A 16,478-nucleotide genomic window follows, 5' to 3' on the forward strand; every position below is an offset into this window, starting at 1 on the left:
GGGAAGTTTTTTAACCGTGCTCCTCTTTTCAGGGGAGGACAGTGCCCCATCTAGTGGTAATTTGGGGTTAAATGAGAATAAAGCCTTCGCTCTGGCACTCTGGAACAGCACACATCTACCTAGGAATCTCAGGGAGGGCTCCTTTGCTTCCCTTTGTTTGGGCAGTGGTGTCATTTTATTTCCTCGCTGCTCTAGGCTCTGGGGTGGTTCTGGGGTGGTTTTGACCACAGTGAGTGAAGAGCCCATTTCTGCATCCCGGAATGGACACTGGAGAGTCGAATCACACCCCTGCTATCCGTCTCTGGTCGGAGCAGAACCTGCATCTCCCTATTTTGTTCAGCTAGCAGGAGATTTTGTGAGTTTGCCAGAAGAGTTAAGACTCTTTGCATATCTCACCCCAGTGCCTGCTGTTATAAAGTCTGTGGTCTTCTCTGACCAGTCCCCATGCCCTCTTCACTTGTATTCCTGGCATGCCAGCTGGGTGGTTTCTTTGCACCCTAGAGGCCATTGCATTCACTTGGCAATAGAGGGGTGTCAGTGGCATGCAGAAGCTTGCAGGGAGGGCTGTCCATGTGGGGCAGGTCAGACAGGGCCCTGCATTGGAATGGAAGGAGCAACTGTAGTTTGCATAGTGCCCCAGTGCACAGCCTGAGCCAGTGACCAACCCCTTCATCTCCTCCCACGTGCCTTCTTCCGTACTGCTCCCCGGGACTGACTCACTCTGCTGTGGCCCCTTGCTAGGCCCCGCTACTCCCTCCCTAACCACCACCCCAGCATTTCAGTTACTCGTCCTCACCGGTGGGTGCCAATTTCGACTCCACTTAGACCACAGCAGCAACTCTGGGAAAGGTTTGTGTTTTCCCCCCACCACGCTCCCAGCTCCACAAAGCACTTAAGTGTGCACTTAATTTTAAACGCATGCTTAAGGCCATCTCTATTCAGCACAGCTCATAAGCATGCGCTTAAGCCCTGAATAGTGAGGGACTCAAACAGGCACTTAAATAAGCACAAACTTGATTACAGTGCAGGTGATTAACCATTGAGCAGACTACCAAGGGAAGTGGTGGCTTCTCCATCTCTTGATGCCTTCAGATCGAGACTGGATGCCTTGCTGGGAGATATAATTTGGTGAAACACAAGTTATTGGGCTCGACACAGGAGTAACTGGATCCAACTCTCTGGCCTGTGTTATGCAGGAGGACAGACTAGAGGTTCTAACGGTCCCTGCTGTCCCGCAAATCTATGAATTTGTTTATGTAAGTGCTGGGCTGAATCAAGGCCCATGTCAGCTGAGCTTCAGACTATAACCTTCAAGCATCACAATCACAGCACTTCACTTCACCAGAGTACTGCCTTCTTCATCTTCAAAAGTGCTTGACAAACGTCTAATAACAGCTACCACACCTGTGAGGCAGACACCTCTCACTATATTCCTTTTGCCAGCTGCTCGGTTCAAGACTGAGCATTGTAAGATAGGACCTGAGATCTCCACGGGCAGCCCTTCCCCATTAAAGAGGAGAGCTGCCATCTGGCTCTAGACTTCATGCAAACGGTATGCGGGCCTCAGGCTCCTGGCAAGTTGCCATGGCCACAATCTGCAGGGCAAAGTGTGGACTGCAGTGAAATGGGCTGGCTGCCTGTTCTCAAGACGTAGCAAAAAGCTAACACAAGACTGGAGCAGTGTATCACCGAAGTGCTCCAGAAAGAATGCCTCAGTGCTTCCAAGGTTATAATGGCTAGGAAGGAGGTAGATTACTCACTTGGATTATCTGGGAGTAGTGAAAGGAGGAGGAGAAATGGCTATGCATGGAAAGAATCCAGATTCACTCTATGGAAATACCTACGAGCTCTCATTGCTAAGACACCGGCAGAGATTACTACGGTTCAAAAAATGTGGAAATGACCCAGGGAAATACACTGCAAGAGGCAGGAAGCCTGGCTGTCTGGAGGACCCAAGAAGTCATTTCTGGCAACTACAATCGCTGGACTCGATGCAAATCCAGCTTCTGGCCCTAATGTACATATGCACACACCTCCCATCAGGCCAGAGTTGTCCTGGGGGCATGTGTCTAAGACAACCATTTGGTCCACATTTAGATTTCTCTCATTTTCTCCTCAAAGTGAATTCATAGCACCGGGGAGAGATGCTGGACTGATGGCCCTGAGGCGTCGAGAACATGTACAGAACCAGAGATAGCACTGTAATTTTCACCCCGATGCCCTGCCAAAGTGTCTCAACTCTGACCTGCATGGATCCTCTCTCGGGATCAGGGTAGTCTAGGCTCCGTCAGGATGGGAGGGGAGACACTTAAAGCTAGCTGTGGAAGTGCTCATTACACAAGGATTGCGAGAGGCTCAGACACTACATTAATAGGGGCCACATACACACCTATAAGCATCTGCAACTTCCACTTTACTTTTCTTCATGTCACCGTCCTGTGCCTCGGTTTCCCCATCTATAAATGAGGATAACAAAATTTAACTCCACTACAAAGTGCTCTGAGATCTACTGAAGAAAAGTGCTATGTAAAAAAACTAGTACAATCAAAAAAAAAACCTTATGGAAAAGGTATTTTTTTCTATTAAATTCTGTCGGTCTTTTCCATGAGGGTTAAAGAGACCAGTACGGAAGTGGTATTTCCTGCTGTAATAAGGTGCATGAGCTCTCATCTCTAAGACCTGCACGGAGCCCGGGGGAGCCAGAGGGTTTAGAAGATAGCTAGCTATTCGTCTGCCAGAAACCGAATAGAGGTCCATCATCTCATTGAACAGTAGTCAATGAACACCCTTCGGCTGGAGACAGACTTCAATTACTGCCAATGCAAGCTGGGTTTGCACCAGTGACCTAGAGATTAATTAAATGCTTTGAAAACCCATAATTTGTCTCCCTGAGCAATTCATTCCCTTACATGGTGCCCCGTTTAGCAGTGATCACATATTACAAGGAAAGAAGCACATGATACCTGTTCTGTGCACAACAGGACCGCACGACTTCTTTAAATGTAGGTCACTAGAATCTGACCCAAAGCTCATTAAACTCCTGGATCAGGTCCCTAATACATAACTGAAAAGTCACATTGTTCCTTCCAAAGACAATGTCTGCTAATAAAGGATTTCTTTCCTTAAAGGAAGTTTTAATTGGCATGTAACCAATAGGATTCTACAGAAATGTAGTAGGGTCTATAGAATCAACTCTAAACTCCTCCAGAACTGAATAGAGAATGAAAAATATAATAAAGAATAAGATTCCTTCTATAGATTTTGGGAGCCATCCTAAAGAATCCTATAGCTGGGATAGAATTTTCTTTGAATCCTATACAATGTTTTTTAAAAAGGAGGCAGTGTGATCTCGTGGATAGAGCACTGGACTGGGACTCAGCAGATCTGGGGTGTATTCCCGCCTCTGCCACTAGCCTGCTGGGTGACTTGGGCAAGTCACATCACTGCCCTGTGCCTCAGTTTCCTCATCTGTAAATGGGAATAACAATACTTAACTCCAAGGCAAAGTGCTTTGACATCTACTGATGAAAAATGCTATATAAAAACTTTATTAATAAAAGAAACCTTTTGCAAAAAGGTATTATTTTCTATTAAATTCTATAGGTCTTTTCCATGAGGGTTAGAGGAACAAGCTAGACTAACACGGCTGCTACTCTGAAAGCTAGGAAGTGGTATCTCCTACTGTAACAGATTGCATGATCTCTGGATTCTTTACAGATGACAGTTTCTAACGTGCATTCCTTACTGCTTAAAAATGCAAAGCGTAAGCTGAGTCCCACAAGGAAAAAAATGTCATGACTGAAGAGAAAAAAAGCATTGTAGCTTTAGGAAACTTCATGGTTACCACTCCATAAACCTGGGCATCTTTGGGCTGAGTTTTTCCACCATCTCACATTAGAGAAGATAACACTGGACACTTGTGGGTAGCATGGGCTTATTTTACTTTATGATATGCATGTTTGCATATGTGCGTGCTTACCACTTCTCCAGAGAGCAAATGAACCTAGCACCCAAAGGCACAGATGGGGCGGATTCCAAGGGGCTGGTTTTGAGAGTTGCTCACCATTCAGAGTTCTCATGGTCTTGTGACTGCTCAGCACATCTCAAGATCAAGCCCTAAATACATTCATTGGTCCTGATCTCACGTTGGATGCATGTGGGTCACCCCCGGTGTCTGGACAGAGCCCCAGTGAAGTCAGTGGGGCAGATCTGCAGGTGGTGTAACTCAGCGCAACTCCACAGAGTTACACCAGTTCATACACCAGCGGGGGATCTGGCCCATTGCTTTCAATGGGGCTCAGAATGGGGAAAGGCATCCACTCGTGGATCCAACTCCAGGATCTGCGGCTGATTCTGACCTCCCCTGGGTTTTGCCTCAGAGCAGCTCAATTCGACTGAGTTTCCTCTGCCTTACCCTAGTGCGAGGGAGATGACAAGTTTGTGAGCGATCACACTCACCTGGGCACTTCGATTCCCTATCCCACATTGATTGGAAAGTGCAGAATTCTTAACAATATCTCGCTGGGGGGAATGAAATCCACAGGGGTTTCTGGGAGGGCTTTGTGTTACTAGCTTACAAGGCCTGCGGCATCTCACCATTTCCACGGGAGAGCCTCTTTTAACACGTTACCCTGCCCAACCCTTTCAGCACTAGGTCCGCTTGCCAATGGCTGTTCTGATGGCCTGAGGCTCCAGGACCTCCCGACCTCTAATCAGAGCTCCAGACACGGACACCCCGTGGGCAAAATGGGGCCCACTGAAAGCAGCGGCAGTGGTGGGTCCCCCGCAGCGGGAGGCGGAGGAGGCTGGAGCGGGGGGCACCATAACTGCACTGTGGCAGAGCTGGAGGGTCCAAGGAGCCGGCGGTCAGGCACAAAGCTTCTGCATGGTGGGAGCCGCAAGGTCTGCACAGAACACGGGGAGGGATCCCCAGGGTTTAGAAGCTGAATTTCCAGCTTCGTCCATGGTGTGGGAGAGAGGAAGGGTCTGATGGAAGGATTCAAAGGCCCTCCTTGCAGGGTCCCCCAGGCCCAGCTGCCACAAGTGGATTTTCCCTCCATCTCATCCACTTTCCCTCTCAACTCTCTTCCCCCCTGAATAAACCTTTTCCCCACCCCCACCAACGTCTGCGCCTCTGAAATCCCCTCTCCCACTGAGCTCTGTCACTGCATTCTGTGGTGCCCCCCCTCCACACACGCACTGCTCTGGGATACCAGCTCTGGCAACACCCCCAACACACGACACTCCCAGCAGAAATGGGATGTGCAGAGGGCTAGGCCCATCCCTGCACCTGGAAGATGTTACACGGCACACCCGGACTGGGCCAGCTTCTTGCCTGGGGTAAATCAGCATCGCGCCATGGAAGTCAGTGGAGCAATGTCAATTTACGCCAGCTGTCCATCTGGCCCATTGTCTTTAAGGCCACATTGGAGGGATCTGTCCACCACTTTCAAACACAGGAGCGGCCAGTTTTCAGGGGCTGCTTCTTTCAAGCCGTCCAGTCACAGCTGCACTTTGTTATCTCACAGGACCCACAAGGAACAGTTCTTTGTACAGGAAGAGGTGAAACTGTGCATAGCAGCCACCACATGAATCATGTTATTCAAGGAGGAAAACAAGCTGCTTCTTTAAGCAGCCATTTAGGCTTCTCTGCCAGGGACAATTACGGGCCCTAGTTCAGCAAAACACTTAAGGGCATGCTTAACTTTTATAATAAATAATAATACCTAGCTCAGTTTGCCCAGGGATCTCCAAGTGCTTTACAAAGGAGAGTTGTATCATTATCCCCATTTTACAGATGGGGAAACTGAGGCACAGAACAGTGCAGTGACTTGCCCAGGGTCAGCCATCAGGGCAGTGGTAGAACTGGGAATAGAGCCCAGCTTCTCTGAATCCCAGGCCAGTGCTCTGTCCACCAGACCCCCTGTGCTTAAGTCCCAAGGACTTAAAAGTTAAGCAGATGCTTACGTGTTTTGCTGCACAGGGATGGGCTGCTTGACTGGAGGCAGCAGTGCATGCCAGTGACTCAGGACATTCGGACTCACAAGGACCAGCAGAAAGCTCCTCTAAGGCCCTGTCTGCACAGGGACACTCAGGAAAGTTACGGTGATTCAAAGTGTGCTGGACTCCAGGGGGATGATCTCATTCTAGAGGTGTCCTTATCTGACTATAACTTATTTTTAACCCTCCCCACTCCAATCCCAGTGCTCTGGGCAGCCCCTGCAGAGCTGGAATCAACAGCATGCAGGGGGCACCGGGCCCCTTGGTAGCTTCTCAGAGTCTCCTCCCACCTACCCCAGCAGCGCTAAAAGCCAGTTCTCTCTCCCTTTGCCAGCAATGCGGGACGCTCTGCTCCTCAGACTGAAGCATTTCAAACCCAACAAGCCGTTACCAGCTAACAGAAAAAGACCTTTGAAAGCTAAGTGCTTCCAGATGCATTTCTAGGTGCGGAAATCTAACGTTACAGAGCTGCTGGGGCCTCTTCCCGGGACCATTCTGTTAACGGGCAATTCTGCGGCGAGAGGGTGCTTTCTGTCTGCCTCTCCTCCTGTTTGGTAATAGTTCAGAATTAACTGATCCGCCCTCCTGACCACTCCTGCGGCTTCATTGTCCCTTGCAATCAGTGAAGTCACAATCTGCATTTGTGTCTGAAGTCACTGGAGGTCATTACTTCTAGCAGGAAAAAAAGACCCAATTTTATAGGGACAGTCCCGATATTTGGGGCTTTTTCTTATACAGTCTCCTATTCCCCCCCCCCCCGCCCCCAATCCTGATTTTTCACACTTGCTCTAAGCAGGGAACAAGTACCAGGCCCAGGGCCTGATCCAAAATCCCTTGAAGTCAATAGGAGTCTTTCCATTGGCTTCAGAAAATGCCAGATCAGACCCCAAACGCTCAAGGGCTATGGGAGTTGGGGACACTCAGCACTTGCACCTGGAGGACCCACTATACAGCAAAGAAATGGGCCACATTTCTCATGCCCTGCACCTTGTGGAGGTGATTATACCAGGGCAAACTGCGTATAAAATGCTACCAAATTGGAATGGTTGCATTTTGCACTGGTGTAATTGATGGCACAAGGTGCAGAGCAATGGAGAATTGGGCCCTCCGTTCCCATGCAGATGTCCCAATGAGAGATAAAAGGAAGTAAAATAAAGACAGAAGATAGGAGATGTCTGAGCACTGGCAGATCTGGCTCAAGAGGGGGATCATTTTCAAAGCTCCTGTAGAAGAATCAGCAGCACTTTCAGGCTAAAAGCAGCATAAGAAAAGAAAATCAACATACTGAGAATTCTTGGACTCAGCGCTCTGCAAAACCGTCCCATCCTTCTTGGCTTTGGTATCTTCATTCCCAGCAGGGAAAGAATCACACACTTTCCACGGCTTGTTCCCACTCCCTGTCCGCTTCATGGACTCTGCCGGCCCGGGAATTTAGGCAGGAACAGCCGGCAAAGGCAGAGCTTCAAACCGTTTCTTTTCCTCCCCTCCTTCAAATCAATCTCTCTTCCCGCTACACAAGCCTGGAGACTCTAATGCTGGAGCTTGGCTGGGGAAAGTTTCCTGAGAGAGATGGTCCCTCCAATGGGAGCGGGGCATGGGAAGGCTGACTCATGGACTGAGTAAACATCAAGAAGACGTGCTGCAGATTCCTTTGGGGGGGGGGGAACGACGACGACAAAGGAGTCTTTTTTTCCTTTGCCAATTCCCCCCAAGAGTTTTATTCTGGTCTGAAATTCATCCAGAAAAATGACAATATGACGACTCCAATTACAGCACAGAGCCCTCTGTACCTCAGAAAAAATCAGGCCACTTATCTAGGTGTCGCACTAAGGAAGTAGGGCCAAGTTATTTTAAAAAAAACCCAACAGCGGGGACCTGAAGTTAGGCTCCTACATGCACATTCAAGCACCCAACTAAGGTCCCTGATTTTCCAGAGCCCTCAATGCACAGCAGCTCCTGTTGTGCAGGAACTGGATTTTTCATTTGTGGAGGAATTTTACTATTTTGAAATTTCTTCCATTCTGGAATGGAAACAAAAAACGTCAACATTTTCTCTGAACCAAAATTCCACATGCACAAAAAAAGTTGTATTTGGGTCCATCAGAATGTTTCATTCTGATTTGACACTGGTTTTGTTTTACACCACCAGATGTCAAATGAAAAATCGAAATGAAAAGCCATTTAGAGAGGGAAAAGTCAAAACGGTCCCGTTCTTAAATGGGCAAAATGGAACCTAGCGCCCTGATTGAAAGGCTGGTTTTCATTTCCAAATGCGTCATGGTCAAAGGCGACACGTTTCTGTGAAACTTTTCACTTTTATCCAATCAGCATTTTCCGATGGAGAGACATGCCACCCAAAAGTGACCAGCCAGCTCTAGCTCCCACCGAGGCCCCATTCACTTTCCCATGGCTCCATTTTGCACTGTGCAATAGCCAGGGGTTCCCGGCTCCGCTGTTGGCAGACAAGACCTGAGCATTGGAGCCAGGGTAGCCAGTATCTGGAGAGGGAGCATGGAGCCCCAGAGCTGGTGAAGAGGAACAACTCCCCGTTGGTTCTACAGCAGGAACCCTGCCCCTTTTCCCCTGTAGCTTTCCATAAGGGGAAAACAAACTTTACATTCCTGTCAGGTCCTGCCTGTGTGGCTGCCTCATGCCATGTGGCAATTGGCCATCTCTGCAAGGAGCAGGGCAGATTTTATCCTCTTGGCATTGACAGAGAGGGATCTCGGTGCTTCACCCTTGCAGCCAGCACTGGGATCACCACAAATTATCAATCACAGCCAATTGTAATGACAGAAACTTTGTCTCTTGGCTCCTAAAACATGCATCTGTACCATCTGGGCTAAAGGAGAATCTCCATCAGCTGTCTGTAGTACTAAGGTTTATATCCTTTCCATGGGCCAGCCTCTCTAGGGCCCACATAATCACCTATGAACTATGGCCCTAATCCTGCAGATGTATCCCAATGGTTAGATCCTTACATCTGCACAGCATCCAACTAACTTCCACAGACCCTGAGTAAGCATAAAGCTCTCTCTGTGTGGATCCTGTTGCAGGATCAGGAACTCAGCCAATACATGATAGCATCCTTGAGCTCTAGCATGTGTTTCCATCCCAGATAACATCAGACAAAGGAAGTCTGTACTGAAAAGCAGGGCCAATGTTGCAGAGATAGTGGATTCTCCATTCCCAGGCACTGGGAATTCTCCATTCCCAGGTGTCATCATTTATCTCAGTGCAAAGTAGATGTAAAACGCTGACTAATCGCTGAACACCCACTCTGCCCAAGTGTAAGTGACTACACAAGTTTCAAGGTGGTGAAGAATCAGTCCCTGCACTCTCAACCGATCTCCCATTGGTTTGTTTGTTCTCTACACGGCAGGAGTCCGAGGATTTTACAGCGCTTTTGACAGCTGCTGGATGACAAATTAGATCTGCTTCTGCCGGAAGCCAAGCCTTGAAGCAGTTGTAAGAACTGACTGCCTTCCTGGCTGCATTCAAACAAAAATATCTTTAGCTTTTGGAAGCTGTTGCACTGCGGAAGGAACCACAGCTGTCATGAAGAGAAAGCAGACACTGTGCGCTACCAAATGTAGCGATGCCAATTACACTGCTCAGTGGGTGCGACCTGGAGAAACTGAGCTAATGTGTTTTCAACAATAGTCACTACATTTGGGGGGCTTCAAATTCTGAGTGCCCAGCTTTTTAAGGGGCCGAATATAGAGAGGTACAAAGCACCTGCAGCTCCCATTGACTTGAACTGGAATTGTGGCCCGTGGTGTTAAAATGAGCTCCCAGTGCTCACAATTAGTAGCTGCATTTGAAAATTTGGGCCTACATATATTTGCAAGAGGTATATAATAATCTGATGACCGCACCCTCATTTCTAGGGTCCATGTCACCAAAAAGCTCCTTTTGGCCACAAATCCTATTTGGCAACACAGATGCTGCATCTCTCCTAGGGACAGTAACACACACAGCTGTAAGAAGAAATTACGTGGCTTGATCCAGTTGTAAGCAACAAGCATTTGTAATCTGGATGCATCATTTTCCATTTGCACTGCGTGTGGGCTGTGGGCAGCGAACCTCGGACCTCTGGATCTGAATCCATGAGCCTCTACTGCCTGAGTTCCAAGACCCACCTGGGTTAGCCAACGCGATACAGGGCTGTGTAGTGGAATGCTAATCCATATTATGCCACACAGCCACTAGGAGGCACTGTGTGTAAAATACCTCATTTAAACGAACTTCAGCTATACCTGGCAGAGCACTAAAGGATCTTATGGTGAACACATCTGGTGTGTATAAGCAACGACTGGAGTTAGTCTTATATCTGATACAGAAGCATGACAGACTCAGCAACTTCTCTGTGGCCTAGCCATCACCAGAGGGGTTAAAGAAGATAGAGTCTCATGGATCACAGGGGCTCTTTTCGGGTTTGTGTACACAGCATTGTAACCCAGGGTCTGTGGGACCCAGGCTCATGAACTCAATGTTTCCAAGCTTGTGCTAGTGCGTCCACACCACACTGGGTTTAAACTGCTGGACCTGGATTTCAGAGGCACAGCGGAACTCAAGGTCTGTCCCCCTGTAGGAGCAGAATTTTATAATTGTACTATGAGAAGTAATGTATGATTTGATTTCATCCTGCCAGCCACCCTTTTTAAATAGCAAAAAGGAATGACCCTCTGGGACTATGGGATTCTGTTTCCCATATGCATTACAAATTGGGCCCTTTTAGTTTTTTGTTTTAAGGTTTAGATAGTAAGAGAATCCTGTATTGTGTCTATGTTAAGTAAATTAAAGAAACGTTGAAGGCCTGGGCCTCAATGTGAATTGTTTTGGTTATAAAATTTAGCAAGGTTTAATTTACAATATCTTTTCGCTCTATATGAAATACTGCTGTGTGTATTCTCAAAGGTCTCTGTAAAAGATTGTTTGTGTACATAAGAAATGCGTGCATCCAAAAAAAAAAAAAAAAAGGTGTAAAGGCCATTGTTAACTAAATGGTCCAAAAAAAAAAAAAAGAAAGAAAAAACACTTATCAAAACTTATTAATGCCAAAGAACCATCAACGCACACCCATAATTAAGAAATGGCAGATTGACGACCCTGAGGTGGAAGCTGGCACCCCTAAACACAATTGATTAAATCAAATCCAGGACAGAATGACCCTCTCAGCGGTGTTTTAAAATGTTAACATAAAAAAATAACACCAATTAAGGAGTAACCGATCGTAAACTGAAACAGCAAAATCCATAAACTTCAACAACAACAAAACCCTATAAAAACAGGGTGCTTGGCCATGGGACTTTGGGTTCGTCTTGCCACTACTCCAAAAGCATCGGATTGTGACCAACAAAGCCCGGCTCCCCTCTGCGACCAATCTGGCTGGCCACTAAATTAATCCAGACTCTGGACTGGTAACTATAAACATCGACTGGCGGGATTGTGTGCGTGGTGGGTGGGTGTGATTGAAAAGCATATGCTAACTGCTGTATTCTCAATAAATGCGGCATGTTGCCTCTCCCCTATAAAAGATCTCGTGTGCTTTGTTTAAGCATAACATTTTTGGTGGAGAATGCAGGCAGTAGGAGGAGGACTTAGAGATCCTTGCTCCAAACCGAAAAATCCTAGGGACATACACCCTCAGCCGTAGCAAGACTGAGCTCAAGAGGAGAACTTAATGTTTCTTGCTCTAATCCTGGGAGGGATTTTTATATTTAGTGTATGAAGCCTCGGTGGTAGTAGTCTGAGTGATACAGAGGGAGGCTAAGCGTCTCTCCCTCTGGCCCAGAGAGGGTTAAAATTGTAAGTCCCAGCACTTTGACGGGTAACAGAAATAAAAAAAAGAAGTTATAAGCCCCGGCACTGGCACGGGCAAACACAAAATCTTAAAATAATTAAAAAATAACAATTGAATATCTTAAATACAAAATATTCAAACGAAAAGAGTCCCCTACGGACAATACGCTGGCAGAGCTAAAAAAGCTGCCGTGTGTGCAAAAGATCACCCCTTTTAAACAGATCTTGCAAAAATTTGGCCACAGCCTATGGACAGAACAAGCAATAGCCAATGTCCACACAATAGCCGATTTAGAAGACAAATTGGCAAAATATTTGTTGATTTATAAACCTTCAAACCCATCAAAAAGGGATCTGGCTGCACTCTGGCTATTATGGGAAGCCTGTAACGAGGCATTCCTCCAACTGGCCAATTGCCAAGCAAAAAAGACCACACTGCGTGAAAAGCTCAGCACAAAAAAGCAAAACGCAAAAAACTGGAAAGCAGTAAGTACGGGAATCCATGGCCAATTAAACGTGCTTAAAAATACTATAAAAACATTAAAAACAAAACAAAAAAATTATAAAACAAATTAAAAAAATTATAAAAAAAACCCCAGGTCCTACAAAGCATAATAAAAAGCCTAATATTAGAGCAGGGTAGAGCTCCTGCAAGCCATAATCGCTGCGAATCAATTATTAAGCAGCCTAGCAGAAGTTAGGGTTTGCAACCCATCAGGTTGCAGCAGTTACAGCAAAAAAATGGAATCAAACACTGTCCAAAAACATCCCAACTTTAAAAAAAAAAATAAACACCCCCCAAAAAACAAAAACACCCCTATTTAAAATAATCCGCCAAAAATGTCTACACTATGGGTGCACTCCCACTCCCATAGCCCTGACAGCAGCTATCCAAAGATGTATGGTGACAACCCCCGTAGATGGTGGGGGTAGCACGACCGTTACCACAGTCCCAGTGTCAGCCACTGATTTAAAAGCAATTGCTAATTATTTGGGGACCCTGAACCAAAACACCTTTTCTAAATGGTGCAACAATGCAGTTTTACTGGCAGGCAAAGAAGGGCTAACTACCCCAGAAGTCTATCGATTCATGGGGGTATGTGCAGCCCCGGAAATTAGAGCCACCCTGGATAAAATAGCAGTCATCAATGCCGATGGCCTCCTGGCCCTGATGGCGACATTTGGGAAACAAATAGGCAGGCGTAACTTTATAGCACAAGCTGTAGCCTCCACTCAAAAGCCTAACAAGGACCCTGAAAATTACTTAATCCGATGGGCTCTAATGCAAATAACGGCTGGCCTGGTGGCAATCGAGGGTACCACCTTGATAAATGAGTTAGCATTCAGTGTCTGGTCCTTAAGGGATTGCGCTGCCTCTTTGGCCCTGTATTACTCTGGTAAACTTGCAGTTTGGCAAAATAATCACCCAGCTAACCTGGGGGAACAAATAACCACTCACTCTGGACCGCAACCCACCATTAAAAAAAAAAATGGGTCTCTTATATGGCGGCAATAAAACCTGCAGTTACATATACAGATGAGAGCGCTACAAAAGGGACCATCGGGAACCAGGAAGGATATGCTAGGGGTCGCTCCCAAGGACGAGGGAATAGGGGTAGGCAAAGGGGTTGGGCATACCCAAATCTCCGGCAATATTAGGCCAATGCCTCGAAACAAAAAAACAAACAAACAAAAAAAGCGCTAACTAATAATAAGATCTGCCGACTAGCCTGGTGAACCCTGATGCAGTACGGAGCAAACCGTACAGAGTGGAATCGGGGGCAAACATCTGACTTGGTTAAAAAAGCTACAAGGTTACAAAATACCCATAAGGGAGTAGCCTATGTAACCCTCAGCACACTCCCACCATCAGCACCCCTGCAGCTTCTCCCCGACGCATACCCCCGTCCTGCGGACGAATAGAGAGGCCCGCTAAACAATGAACTTCCACTATCTGTAGGGGCTAGTCTCTGCCCCAAAGAGTTCTTAGTCTAAACAGACTAGACAGACAAAGGGTGGGAAAACAGCTGCAAAGTGATTTGCCCAGAGTGACACAGTGTGAGTAGCAGAGCCAGAAACAGAAGCCAGGCCTTGTGACTTCCAGGCCAGTGCTCCTAACCATTAGAACACACTGCCTGCTGCCTGTATGAGAGACAGCAGATTTCTGAGAGTGCCTGAGTCTAGCAGACTCAAATTTGATAATCTTTAAAGCATAATCTCTTTTTTTCAGCATTATAAGAAAGGATGGAGAGGGACCCACTTGTGAGACAGTCCTGCCCCAACCCAATCTTGGTTAAAGACAAACCCAGTGGATGAAATGGACAAATGGGTGAAAAGGGTATGCCTGGCTAAGGGAGAGTGAAGGACTAGTTGTTTTAAGGACTGTCCTTCTCTCTTTTGCCTCTGAACAGGTACAGATTTGCAAGTGTGTTTAATCAGTTCTGTTTCTATGCCCTTAGCCACAGGGCGGAATTTTAGAAATTTGAAATAAATAACGGAAAACCAAGCATATACAGGCATGACCCAACACCGTGATTGAATGGGAGGCTGAATGTTCAAAGAACACAGGATCTGGCCCTATCCACAGCACGCCCTTCACTGCTCATGATTTGATGCAGCAGAAACTTGGTCCGTTGGAACAGAAGCCATGGGCCAGGGCACATCTTTTTTTCATTTCTGCTTTGGAGAGAGAGCTGACAAAGCCACAAACACCCCCTAATGCAGGGTTTTCCCAACCAATGCATGAGCACTCGCATTAGAGACCTTTAGTTTTATTTTCACAGTACTGCAAGACAAGCTAAGACCAAATGAATACAATCACCCTCTACTTTTTCCCTTTTGCAGCCACGGCTTATGCAGCCACGGTTGGTCCAAGGGGAACTGGGGAAGGGAGGAGAGGAAAAGAGAATGGGTTTTTGTCTGGGAGAAGGATGATCCAGTGATTAGGGAACTGGTCTTGGGAGACCTGGGTTCAACCCCTGCTCTGCCACTGGTTTCCTGTGTGACCACATGGGCAAGTCACTTAGGCTTGCTGTGCCTCAGTTTCCCATTTGTAAAACTGGGATAATAGCACTGCCCTACCACACTACGCTGTGGATAAACACATTAAAGACCATGAGGTGCTCAGATATGACAGTAATAGGGGCCAGATAGGAACTTTAAATAGATTTAGTTGGAGATTGGTCCTGCTTTGAGCGGGGGGTTGGACTGGATGACCTCCTGGGGTCCCTTCAAGCCCTGATATTCTATGATTCTATGATTTCCAAAAAGCCATTGAGTAATTGACTGAGCACCTGAAATTCTCTTTTTTAAAAATACCCCTAGGCTGGTAGAGTTATTCTGCACCTTGACATTACAACAAATGCAGACTGAATAACTGGTACAACTAATATGCCGTAACCTCGTGGTTATCATCATCTATGCAGTGTTGCCAGTCCACCTCGTAGTTTTATTGCTGGTCTCATGAGAATTAATGTTTCTCTTAAAGCTTCAGCTCCTGGAGTCATGTGGTTACATGAGACTCTCAGCTTGCATGTTTTTAAAAACAGTAAATTTCTAGCCCTCATGACGGTGGGGAAAAGCTTATAAATGCAAACCAAGTGCACCCTGAAGGCTCAAAAACCTCAAGGTAAACACAAACTACCCAAAATAGATGATTAAACAGCCCAAGTGATTTTTAAACCAATGCCATGATTTTTGTGGGGCCTGACTCGTGATTCCTGACTGAGGTTGGCAATGCCATATCGATATCACAGTAGCACCTAGGGTATGTCTACACCCTACTGGCAGTGACCTTCCCAGCCCAGGGAGACAGATCATGCTAGCTCCGCTCGAGCGTGCTAAAAATAGCTAGTGGGAATGTTACCGCACAGGTGGTAGTTCAGACTAGCCAGCCAAGCACAGACCCAGGGGTTAGTCGGGCTTGGACTCGAGTGGCTAATGCCGCAACGGCCACACTGCTACGTTTAGCGCACTCGCACGAGTGAAGCTAGTGCCGGTTTGTCTACCCGGGCTGGGAGGCTGTAAACATATCTCTAGTGCCCCAACCAGGCCAGGTATGTGCGGTACAGGTACATTTACATTCCAGGCCCTGGTGAACTTACTGTCCTAAAGATGTGATACAACAGGTGAGTCTCTCTCTCTCTCTCACACACTCACACGCAGTTTCTTTGTGCTCTGCAGCTCAACTTCAGCAAAGTTACTGAAACCTCCAAGTTTCAAAAGGACATTTTCAAAACCGTTTAATTTTCAAAATTCCTTTCGTTTATAAATGGCACCATTGATATGAAGCCTCGTCAACCGAACAAGAGGAGTTAAAAATAGTTTCACGCACCTGCCCCTGTGGTTTTGCAATCCAGCTTTCCTGCTTTTAAAACTTTGTTTCTTGCCCCAGCTGATGCGTGGGAGAGAGAAAATGGAAAACGTACTGACTATACAGGGTAGGGGAGCCAGACCCATGATCTTTTTCCATAGAAAATTGCTTGTCGTGTTTGAAAGCCAAATTTAGATCCAGATCTCAATTTTGCAAACAGACTTCAGTAAAAAATGTGTAAAGCTTTACGTTTCAAGCAGAGTTAGGCTACTAAATTACTCAGGCACTTTTGAAAATCTTACCCACGTTCTATTTCAGATCTGGATCAAGTTCCCACCCATCCTCATCTTTTTAATGGGCT

General features: G+C 46.6%; 1 protein-coding gene across 3 annotated transcripts in view; it reads right to left on the reverse strand.

Annotated features, from left to right (window-relative positions):
• GJC2 (gap junction protein gamma 2) overlaps positions 1–16,478 on the reverse strand; it is a 111,144-nt gene that overhangs the window by 65,826 nt on the left and 28,840 nt on the right. Inside the window, exon 1 of one of the 3 annotated variants that reach the window (XM_084621472.1) lies at positions 16,139–16,157. The exons of 1 other annotated variant lie outside the window; for it this stretch is intronic. The gene's annotated coding sequence lies outside the window, so the exon portion shown is untranslated. Of the gene's footprint in view, positions 1–7,285; positions 7,580–16,138; positions 16,158–16,478 lie in introns of those variants that run through there. One more of the 3 variants, XM_084621469.1, reaches the window with a different exon arrangement.

The sequence above is a fragment of the Lepidochelys olivacea genome (assembly GCF_965140295.1).
Source record: "Lepidochelys olivacea isolate rLepOli2 genome assembly, chromosome: 2".
Taxonomy (NCBI): Eukaryota; Metazoa; Chordata; order Testudines; family Cheloniidae; genus Lepidochelys; species Lepidochelys olivacea.